This window comes from Thunnus thynnus, chromosome 22 (genome assembly GCF_963924715.1).
Source record: "Thunnus thynnus chromosome 22, fThuThy2.1, whole genome shotgun sequence".
NCBI lineage: Eukaryota > Metazoa > Chordata > Actinopteri > Scombriformes > Scombridae > Thunnus > Thunnus thynnus.
This window is the reverse complement of record NC_089538.1, coordinates 11676129-11688761: the sequence shown is the minus strand read 5'-3', so window position 1 is coordinate 11688761 and position 12633 is coordinate 11676129. Positions and strand designations below refer to the sequence as shown.

The window sequence follows — 12633 nt, the reverse complement described above, 5'->3', positions numbered from 1 at the left end:
GCAGTGAGTGAGACAGAGGGGAGGGAATAGTGAGAAACCGGGGAGGGAGGATGGGACAAGGAAAAAAGACACAGGGTTTTGGGGGGGGGGGGGGTGTTCCAAAATGTCTTCTGATGTGTCTTCAGCAAGGGAAGAAGTCGGGAGTGTGAAAGTGCCGTAAAAGCGTCTAAAAATTTTGGACTGAGCCGCCAAGCAAATCCTTTTTATTCCCTGAGCAAAACAGCCATCTTGGAATGAAAGTGTTTCAATCCAGCACATTCTCTGCTACGGGCGATTGGAGGAACCAGCAACCAATACATTGTAAAGTGCCACAGGAAGCTTGGGTGAGGAAGGTTAATGAACCCACCTTTTCCATCATCCCAGTGGGTGTTTTTATGAGGGAAAAATTAATTACTTGTGACAAATACACCAGTGCTTGGACGAGCTGCCATTTCTGCCAGGCGGCCTGTGAACAAAAACATTTTTCCAATGCAGTTATATTAGCCATGGACTTGCCTAATCAGTGCCCTGTACAGAAGCTTGTGTCAAAACACACAAAGACACATTATCGAACCTACAACCCTAGATTCACTGACAAAACATGACAGCCTATAAAAAATGCAGAGTTCACTTAAGCTCTGACACTGATGGCATGCTGTTTCCCGAGTAAAACACTGTACACTCTCTGCCATTATGCCTCCACTCTCTGGGGGAACAGCCATGTGAAATGACAGACATTCTTCCCTTTGAGCTCACTGCTCAACAGTCTTTGTCCCTGGCATCCTTACATAGTGCTGCAGGGCTGGAGGATTTTTCTTTCTTTCTTTTTTTTTTTTTTTTTTTTTTTTACGCAGTGCAGCAAGATGCTCAAAAATGGTAATGAAATCATTTGCTCTTGTCTCTCCCACAAGCATTGCCATGATTAAAATGACATGTTTTAGTGTCTCCCGTTAGCAGCATATTGACCCCATTAATCACACTGCTAAACGCCGTTTCCTTTTCCGGATCGGTCAGTTTGATGAACTGTTCATTGGCTTCATGTGTTGGAAAGTGCCAGGGTCTGAACCAGATCTATTAAGCTAATAAAGAATATGGAGTTTTAATAATTAAGATCATGCTGGCTTATGATTGCGTTCATTGTTCCTAGCAGACACCATGGAGACATGACATTGCATATAAATGAAGCATTAGCTGTATGACAATAAATATAAAAAAACAACAGCTATAAACTATATGGAGTGGTGCCTACAAAATAAGGTGAACCGTCCCTACTCTCTTTGATGATCAGCCCACTGACTATCAATATACTTAAGAAAAATTGTACTTCAGTATATGCACATGGCACAGCTCACCTTAAATCCTTTGAGCTGGCCAAAGAGAAGTGTCCCTGAAGGAGAGTATTAATCCTCACATGTGAATCATACCTTTGTATAATCCTAAAGAGGAAAAAAAACAGGAAGAAGGGGAGAGATAAGAGAGTCAAGAAAGAGACGTACGAAAAGGTGAGGAATTTAATGTGGAGCTCAAATCAAAATACAGCGGAGGAGGTAATTCAACAAGGTATTAGACACTACTGTCACTGAAAGCGCTGAAGTATAGCCACAGCAAGACAATTAAATAGCTATCCATTTCCTCTAATGGTCGCGTTTGGTGGAGGAATGACAGATTAGAATTCAATGAAGTTGTACTTATTATAGCTGGATGCTTGCCTTTTAACGTCTGCGTGGTGCCACCGTGAACTCACAGACAAATCACCTAGAACACCACAGGAATTAATTATTTATTATGTGATATTGGACGATGGACACCTCCAGTTGAAACTTTCATGAGGGTAAAACTTTGAAAGTGTCAACTGACTCAATAGCTCAATTCTTAATATTCATATGATTAAGTAAAAACAAAACATCTACTGTATACTGGCATTAATAGCCAAAATACAATATAAGGACATGAGTGCTAAAATCATTTACACTACACTACACAATAATAGTAAACAGGTTTCTCAAGAGTTATTTCATTTTCAGCACCACTGCAGCCTCCACAAACATGAGCATTAAGCACTAAAATATTGTTGTTGGAATCATCATGAAATACGGCAAAGCATAACATACTGTAAACATGTTTGGCATTAATGTTCATGGCCACATAGAAGGTAACAGCCGTATCTGATCTACTCCAAATGTCAAGGTGCTGACACTATAAGACAGTACAAAAAAAAAAAAAAGAGAAAATAAACAAACATTGCATTTTTTCTTTAGAATGCATCTATCTACCGGCAGAGATGTCAAAGGACAGAATTAGCTTATAATTTCATTGCCGGAACATCAAACAAACAATCCAAAAAATGCATTCAAATGTGCAATTTAATCAATCCGCTCGCCGTCTAGGTGGCCTGTTGGGAACCACACTTAATTGACACTATTTGTGCAGGAACACTAAATGAGCAATGGCATAGATTGCCTTTAAAGCTCTCTTAGTGGGACATGCATAATTATGGAAACACAGACACAGATGCTCTGGGTGATATGATGGCATCAGAAGGCTCACTTAATTTAATGCAGTCACATCATTTGTCCTATGGGAGCTTTATCCTAATACAGGAGCTTACTGCAGATTTAGTTAGATACTAATTTCAGTCATCACTCATATAAAGGACATTGCCAGCTACAGCATGAAATGTACTTTATGACATTTATGGAGGTTCGGAGTTTTAGATTCAATTTGTCCTCAGGAGGATGGAGGACATGACCTGTCTGACAGGAAGATAAAGAATTACACTTTTTTATTTAGTATACAAGTAAAAGTCATAAAAATGAGTCATTTTATGGGAACTATATGGTATCAGTTTTTGCATTTCCTAAATTTGTATATATTGAACATTGAAATAAATCTATAGTAGTAGTCAAAAGTTTGGACACGCCTTCCCATTACCTTGAATGAGAAAGTGTCCAAACTTTTGACTGGTACTGTAAATATTGAAGAATTATAATCAGAATGGCTAGAAGTACAGCTGTATTTTCCTCAAAGATATAACACCTGGAAAGACTACATAAGAGAGAGAAGTCGACTTTCTATCCAGTGGGTCATTTGTTGCCTTAAATTGCTTCCAAGACAAGGCCATTTGGTTCACTCATGTATGATCTATTTGAAGTAGTGTATTGTCAAAGGCTTGAGAGACTTGTCTTGGTTAGGCTCTCCTGGGAAGAGAATACCACAACTGTCCATGATATCAGATATAAATGAATAGCTGCGGTTCTGAATTGAAATAGGTCTTGGTAAGCATTGGGGTCATTACTTTAAGTTAGATGGAAGAAGGGGGATTTTGACTGAAATTCATACCTCAAGAGACAATCTTAGGTCATGGCAGCTGCACAGATGTCACAATAACATGGGAAGGGCAGTGAGTTGTAGGATGGATCATGTGGTGAAGGCACACTAACTGTCACATGGACTGATTAACAACACTACACTATGTCTTCTGACCGGCAAATGGCTGAAGAAAAAAAGTAATGCTTCCAACTGAACAAAATTTGGTATACAAAGAATCAGCAGTGAAAACTAAAGTGAGCAATAGACTGAGCAGAAATGGGCATCTGACACATTTGGTATCCTTCACACGCTTCTATGATTTGACAGCATATCTAGAGACCTCACTTGGATATCTACTCTAAAACAAACAAAAAAAAAGTGGACAACACAGGACAGACCAAGATCCCTTAAGTTCACTTGCCAATATCAAAACATTGAGGATCCATCAAAAAGGAGGCATGAACAAGCAGCGGAAGCCCCAAGGTCCATTGTGATAAAGACATCATGTCCAAACTGTCTAGTAAGACACCAGCACTACTATCAATGTATTTCAGCAGAGGTTGGGGGACTTGTTTGGCAACCTGCCATTGCAAAACTTGTCAAGTAGTTAAAGCTTTTGATTTCGATGCGTGAAAATACAAACATGGCGTTAAAAGTATCACTGCCAGTGTGCCTGCTCGGTTTCGAACATACTTTATTGGCGCTGTCAAACAAGATAGGTGTGACCTGACAAGCTGACAAAACATGAAACCAGTGTAAGACTGTAAGAGTAACACTGTAAGTGTGAACTCGAGAGCTGATGAAAAAGACGAAGCTTGCTTAATGGTCTGAATAAATATACATATAAGCTGAAGGAGAAAATGAATCTTGATTCCGTCCTTACTCATAACATACTTCAAAAACATGGATTTGTTAAGTTACTCTTAAAAATAAGCAACATATTCTTCACTGTATTTACCTGTAACTTTATTGTATTCATAATTTATTTATGTGTTATTATTTAACTGGTTGATTTAGCAGTTGGCAGCTTAGAATAAATTACATTAGAAATGTGTTAGAAGATTGTCAAGAAAAAAATATTTCATCCCAGCAGTCAACACAAAACACGAGTCTGTCAGACACAACACTGTTGCTGAAGCTGAATACCAATATTAGGGCCCTCCGTTAGCAGTGAGACCAAGAACATAAATATGTGGAAAATGTAGACTATGGTATATAAATAACAATCAATATTTAAAAAAAAAAAAATGCCACTCACTGAAAACGTATCTGCCATGCCACCACTCAATTTCCTCTTGCTACCTTATGTTTAATTTTCTGGTATATTCTTAATCATTTACTACTGTGTAGTTTTTTACTTATCTTTGTATATATATTTATATTTACAGTAAAAAGTTGTGGCTCCCAACAGTGGATCACCTTGATAACAGCTTGCTAGGTGCAAAAGTGTATAGCCTCCATTGCAAATACTGTATTTCATGCAGAATAACTGCCATTAATTCTGACATTTGCACAAGCAAACCCTCAGCATAAAAATCAACTATATTACGAACTGGGTTTTCCTCTGTCTGACAGTTCAATTTCCTGTGCAAAGCTTTAATTTGGAGCATCCTCTCTATACTGTATCTGGAATTCAGATCTTAGAAGGTCATCCCGGCATACAGCAGAAAGGACTATTGTGCAGATATTCATCTGAAATGTGATTTCTTATTTTGCCCTTGTGCCACTGCACACCCCGAACAGAACAAAGCTTATTTGTAGTGGGTCACTTTTATCTGTACTCTCTTGAAAGAGCCAGTGGGCATTTAGTTTTGACAGCTGCTGCTCAGAACTGACTGTGGTTACACAAAACATTTGTTTACACGATACATTTTACATAACTAAAGGCCAGGAACCTCAACTTTAAAACGCTGTCAGTTTCCTTGGACCACTTATCCACTAAGGTGACAGCAGAGGTATGCACTGAAAACTAAGTACGAACGCCTCTTAAAATTCTGGTCTATTTTACTGGTATGTGTTGAAATACTTGAACAGCGTTAAGATGCAAAAACAATGGAGGTCATATACCGTGGAAGGAAAAATACTATATATAAATAATAATAGAGTCTGTTGTGTTACATCAACCAAAGGAAACACATAGCTGTGTGTCACACATGCACAAATACACACACACTCCCACCAGAACTAGTGTTTTATTGATTGAGGATTGCGCTTAAAGTAATTGCCTAAGGTCAATCTAGCCAGATAAACTGTTTTCTTGCTTCATTAAAGGAAACCACAACTTCTCCCTCAGTCATTCAATGTGAGTTATTGACTCACAGTCCCATGACATTTTGATACAAAAGCAAAGTCCTGCAGATTTTAGATAAACTGATTGTGTTTGCTGCCCTTTGTCTTGTAAAAAAATGTCTTTATCCGACATACTCCCTTTCGGTTTTTCCACGGAGCATCTATAAATGCATTTATTTTCAAAGAGGATGGATGACTATGACTCACGGCTTGATATAAATCCTTTAGACTTGTTTGTATTTACGTGTTGTATGTGTCTTAAGTATTGTCGAAAAAAATTGGTCTGGTATCATCAGGTTAATGTGCCAGTGATTTTTCTTTGCTGATTCCTACCATTTCATCAAGACACACCGTACACACCGTGACAATGTAAATTAGTTCTTAGCTATAATACAGCATCAATTGCATTACTGGCAGCAATTGATTTCCGTTCATTACACAAAAATCAATTTGCAGACTTGACACTTGTTTGAGTTAGGTAATCGATTACAGTGAACATCATGTCCACTCTTATTTTCGTGAAACTTACGACACAGTACTGTGGTTAAATGAAGATTCATTTGAAAAAGCAGCAATGTATTACCACTAAACAATTACACAACTTTGAGAACGATAGGCATGACGTTCATCACTCTGACAGATTACCAAACCCAAGCAAGTTTCAAGTCTGGCATTGATTTATACGAGTTACAAAAATGAATGGAAATCATTGGCTGCTTAGAAAGTAGGAGAAATGCATTCCATAATTTAAGGTACTAAGGTATGCCATGGGATACGATAGAAATAGAAACAATGTAAAGGATATGTAATTATAGGTGGCAATCATTGGAACTAAAAGCTGCAGGCCTGTCAAAAATATGATAACAGAGGCAGAGGTAAGAATAAATTAATGAATTTGCACATCTTGTCAACATAAACTGTTTACAAGAAAACATTCAGCATCGCATTGGCTACACCGTGACAACTGTGTGACAACTTTATATTCATCAAAGTAGTGTTCCAAAATGCAGAATCAATCACCATAATAATAATATTAATCCATTTAATTTGCACCACACTTTTCATTCATAGTGCGACAGGATTAACAACACAGAACACACAACATAAAGAAAATAATAATAAGAGTTAAGATGAAAAAACCTTCATAAATAGAAAGGTTTTTTTTAAAAAAAAAAAAAAGAGACTAGGGTCTCTGCTGCAACATCCAATCGATCTATCAGCAATGCCCCATCACACAGCCACTGTAAGGGTCTTTGTATGCATTACATGACAATACAGCACTATAAAAATAAATAGCACCACTAGCATTATCAGCCCATTTGTGTGCTCTCTTGGTTTGAACTCCTTGCATTATGAAGGTGTTTGATTCACACGTACACACACCAGTTTTGTCACAGAACAGATCGCTGTTGTAAGGAATGGTCAATACTTCTCCTCTATGCAACAGCTCCAAACACTGATGTGATTACAAATAAGTTGAAGAAGAATATTGGGCCTTGTCTCAAGTACTGACTAAGATAATAATGATTTAAAGCTGGAGTGTAGGACTTTTGTCTCCCCCTTCTGGCAATGAGAGTAATTACAAAACCACTGTCTACACATCTTTATGTCATAGGCTGTGCTGTAGCGGCTATAACGTGGTGGATAAATTGTTTTGAGCGTCACACAACCCCTGTGAAATGACTCATTTTACTATTTGATTCATTCGGTCCGATAACATTCGGAAAGTCTAGAAGAGCTGCACCGTTAAATTATTTTATCCCCATTCAAGTTAGCAGAGAGCTATCTCGAAGTTGAAATTGAAATATGTGGACTCAGTATTTGGCTAGAATGTGAATATTTTTGGCATATTATCACTGTCATCGAAGCATATAAGATGGAATATGGTGTACAGATAAAACACACTAGGTGATATTTTGACTTTGATATTTAACTGATATGAATTATACATGGAGCATATCAAAGTTGGTAATGATGTGCACTGTGTCCTGGGTATACTAAGTCAGTATTTGTGGTATGGTAAAATACAATGTCAAGGTACATTATGTGTATATCCAAATATGACCTCATGACAAATAAGAAGATATCTGAACTCAGTTTTTTAACTAGAATACGACCAAGTCTGCTGCATATCAGCAGTATCCCTCATTTAAACATTTATGTTGGAATATGAAGTGCAGATATACACTGAGTGAATTGTGAATTTGATATTTAAATGATTCATACACAGAGCATATCAAAGGTGTGAATTGTTTGTTTTGACACACACTGTATGCATTTTGGATACATCGAATGTTTAACTCAGAAAATCCAAATATGACAAATATATTTAAATATATAAGATATAACTCAATATTTAACTCAATATTTGGCTACAATACTGACCAAATTTGTGGATATTTCAGCAGCATTACTCATTCAAACAAATATGATATAACATGAGGTACAGATTAATCTGCCTATAATTTAAAACAGCATATCAATGGGAGTTCATATAGACTGTGTGTTATATACTGCAATTATTTCAGTAAGAATATTCAGCACAACAAAAAGCTAATATTTTCTTTACGTACATTAAGGTGTGTGTTCTCAATTTCAGCAGGAATATTAGAAACACTAAAAATGTTGCAATATAGGTATTTAAAGTATAGCCACAGAGCCTTTGTTGTTCTAAGGACAAACTAAATATCCCTATGGCCCTCACACAAGCTGGGCACCAGCTACACCAATGTTAGCCTGTGAGCTATAACACACATCAACTGTCTCTGACCACTGCGGGCCACAACACACGATGCACGCACAATGAAACTTTGGATTTTGGAACACACTAAAATTACGCAATAATTTACTGAAATCTCGAAAAAAGTTGAATTGTTGTCGAAATCAGCTAAATATTCAGCCATGACAGAGGCGGAGAGAGGAGTGCTGCAAGGAGTTTGTTGTGTTGGGAGTACAGAAAGTGTATCTTAGTATTATCTAAAATATTCTCAAAGCCATGGCTGAATATTTAGTTGATTTCTACAACATCTCAATTATTGAGATATATCAGAATGAGACTTCTCCTTGAGCGAGACTTGGTTAGACACGATAACAAACAGAGCGGATCAAGCAAAAGGTAAAAGAAAAACATTTTATTTCTCTTTATGGTCCTTTCCATAATGTTGTCAGACACTTATAATAACAATCTCAGCCTGTAAGTGGCAAAAACAAGCACTTTTAGTGGATGTATACATTGACAGAGTGCTGTTGCCCCAAAGGATTCAATTGCGACCTGTTTAACAGCTGCCAGCTGAAGCTGCTCTCGCTCAATACTGGACCAATTTCAAAAATTGTTGTCCCAATTAGTCACTTAGACACAAAAAGATGGGAAAATAGGGTCCAGGTTGAATAATACCGAAGTTTCCCTTTAAGACAGTTTGCCACACAAGTAATCACATGCAAGTTGACATTTTTACAATTATCTAAAACAAGAAAGGACACATTGCAGACCTTTACCATTCAAAAACAAACGCAAATGAATTTCTGTAGCACCAGTAATAACTAGAAACAAGTGCTTTAAAACTGAACATTATTCAGTAAGAAACACTTTGAGATTTCATCTTACCTTAATCAGGGCTTGAGACTAACAGCGTCCCGGGGACAGTAGAAAAAGTGTTTGGGGCAAACAGAGATCTGTAATGTCTTTATAAGGACATTGCATTGACTTCCATTCATTGTGGACAGCCTCGCCCAAACCTTGACCTTAACCATAACCAATTCATGCCTAACCCTGACCTTAACCTGACCTCAATTCACACCTTACCCCTAACCTTATCCAGGACCTCAAAAATTACATTTTGCCTCAACAGAGCTGGGCTTTGGTCCCCATGAAGACTACCGGTCCTGAAAAGGTCAGTGTTTATAATTTAAATATCTCAATGAGGTAAAAAATACACACACATGCAGCGGACAGAGCTAGTGTTAAACCCCCATACACAGCTAAACTTAGCCATTTTCCCTTCAGTTGAAAGTATATCTCAGCTCCCACTCCACCATCCTCCATTAACTGTGCTTAAAAATATATGTGAAGTTTGCGGACGTAGTAGCTAAATCTGTCCATGGAAAATTTAATTTTTTTAAAAAGGATATTTTAGTTACAACCAGATTGAGCTAGCAAAGTAGTTTTGTGTTTATATGTGTGGTATTTATTCAATTTGGGAAATGCCACGATCTCTAGAAAGCATTAGCTGAAGTTGGCTGGCTGAGTCACGACGGTGATGCGGTCAGGAACACGAGGCACTTGACTGCATCACTGAAGCACACCCTCGTGTAATATTGCTTAATTAAGAATGCGATATCCTGTCGTCATAAGCCGACACAACCAAGCTCAGAACAAATGAGCCTACAGGACCATAAGCGAACAGCAAAGAGCTCAACACCACAACGAAGTGCAAAGACAACTTTTTAGCAATAAGTTACTCCATTTTGTGACAACAACTTTCTGAAAGCAACCTCATTAGATAAGCACGGACACAATGATACTCGTCACCACCTATATCAATCGAGCTAGCATAACAATATGGCCGATGCACGGACCACAACCACCAAGGCAGGATGATAAAATATGCTTTCACTCACCAGCTGACGGCTCAGAAGAGGGCGGTATGGCGGTTTTTCCTCTGGACAAACTTCACCACGTTAAACCCGCGCTTAATTTTACCAGCTGTGTGAGTGATGACAGTATTCCGTGGCTGGTGGGCTCCGAGGCGCTTTAATTCCAGTTTCTCCTCCAAATAAAGGGTTGCCCTGTGCTCGAGTATGAATCCACTTTTCAAGTTAGCTAGCGTTAGCTTTTTTGCCAACTGTAAATTCCAAGCTGCGCGGTAAACCCACTGCAACTGTGAAATATGAAATGACGCTTTAGTGGGGCTACGGCATGGAAGACTAAAAAAGGCGCCCATTCAGTCCTGTAGGAATTGCTCGCCTGGCGCCATGGATGTCTTATAAGAGCTGGATACCGGACTAAAAATGGCGCCCATTCAGTCCTGTAGGAATTGCACGCCTGGCGCATACGCCAAATCAAGTTTCTAGCTTCCGGGTTTGCTTCCACGTTGTGCGTCCCACTGAATATGCGCAGTAGTGTTTCCCTCGCTGGCCCCGCCCGCGAGCCTCCGCTCGACCTATAAACTTTACATTGTGATGATTTTTAAATCGCTTTTCTCGGCGAGGGAAGTTTTACAAATATAAAACCTCCATGGATCAAAAGTTCGTAATAGAAAGAGTCATAATTGAATTGTTTGCAGTTTGAGGGGTCCTGTCAACAATTTTACAATGGTGGTCTATGGGGAAAATCCTTTTTGGGCCACAGGGGCTCTGCCCCACCTGCCCCTTATGACCAGTTACCAGTGCATATGACAAACAGCTAGTGCTAGTTAAGTTACAGGTTAAAATAATATACATTATCAGATCAAAAATCCTGTCAATTACTTATTTAACAAAACCGATTTCATTACTCACCGTATCAGAACCAAAGTCCCAATTGATGATGTCAATCCCATAATGTTGAATGTTGTACAATCAGGTTCAAATAAAATTCCACAGTAATTTCCTGCACAATGTCCACGCCTGCATTGATTTCACAGTAACATTCAGAGTACAGTATTATAGAGTGAAATCTTGTGAAGATAGATAGATAGATAGATAGATAGATAGGTAGATAGATAGATACAAAAAAAGCAGATAGATAGCAACAGATGTATTTGCTTTGGTTTCCGTTTTAGAAAATCTCCAGGTCCACTCAGTGCTGACATATTTAGTGCCCTGTTCCACCCACAGCAAATGCAAATCGTGAAGATCTGTCTTGGGTATAAATAGTGTCTAAATTGTCTATTTTCTTTGGAATAGAGAGGTGCTCCTCTCTGCAAATCCAGCCTTTTTGGAGCCACCTCAATAAAATAAACTATGGAGCTACATGCCGTTGCCCCATGTTGCATGAATCTTGCTGCTTTGTCTAAACTTGAGGTCATATTGTAACTGAATATGTTTTATTTTGTGGGGATAGAAGATCCCTTCATAATGCACTTACAATGTAAGTGATGGGGGGGGGTCAAAATCCACAAGTCCTCTTTCTGTGCAAAAATGTATTTAAGTTTATCTGAAGCTAATATGAAGCTTCAGCCATCCAAATGAGTCAAATTAAATAGATATCTTTCAACCTTAGTCTTTTTAGTGCCAAAGTCCCTCTTTTTGTTACTGTTTCCACTGCAGCTCAACAGAGAAACACTGTCCGAGGAAACACAAAGAGAGAATTTTGATGCTAAAAGACTGTAAATGTGGCAGATATCCATTTGATATGACTAACTCAGACTCCATTCGGTCCAATAACATTTGGAAAGTGTAGAAGAGCCACACAATTAAGTTATTTTTATCCCCTTTCAAGTTAGCAGAGAGCTAACTGGAAGTTAGCCAGCTTGGCCAGCGGAAGTCCCTAGTATGCATGCTCCACCCATTGAGCATGCGCAGTATGCATTCATCCAGCCAGCGAGGGAATGTCAAACCCAACACCAGATTAAAAACTCCAGTATACTGTGGAATACAGATAGATTTATCTGGCAGTGATCAGCATTGTGTGAACTAATTTGGCAAGGGCTTGAAGGTAACAGACGTTCATTTATAGCCTATGTAAAAGTTCTGCACTGCAGGTTTAAGTAAGTCTGAAATAAGGTAGAATGTTGATCAAACTGTTGAACCTTTGATAGTATTTAATGTACAACACTGCAATCTCTTTGTCAAAAAATTGAAGAGCATTTCTTTGCTGGCTTTCTCAAACCAGAAGGGTGCTGCTGTGGAGCCATGTATCAGAGGGATGACAGTTGGCTCCTGGAGCTACTGGAGGGGCCTACAGACCCTGGGGCAGTTGCTGAGGTAGCTGTTGTGTTGGAAGATAGTTCTTGACGGCCTGGGTGATTTTGCAACAGCTTTTGGGGTGATGGCCAGTCTGCTCTACACTCTCAACACTGACTATCCAAAGTCCAGAAAAATTGGTCTTGGAGAAACATGCTCAGCTAGAATTCAAAT

General features: G+C 38.6%; 1 protein-coding gene across 5 annotated transcripts in view; it reads right to left on the bottom strand.

The window, feature by feature from the left end:
• Nucleotides 1-10402, bottom strand: part of LOC137175098 (phospholipid-transporting ATPase ABCA1-like) — a 186556-nt gene extending 176154 nt beyond the window's left edge. For 4 of the 5 annotated variants that reach the window (XR_010925572.1, XM_067580789.1, XM_067580791.1 and 1 more), the window contains exon 1: nucleotides 10195-10402. The gene's annotated coding sequence lies outside the window, so the exon portion shown is untranslated. Of the gene's footprint in view, nucleotides 1-1331; nucleotides 1416-10194 lie in introns of all 5 variants that reach the window. The other variant, XM_067580790.1, reaches the window with a different exon arrangement.
• Nucleotides 10403-12633: the final 2231 nt, after the last annotated feature.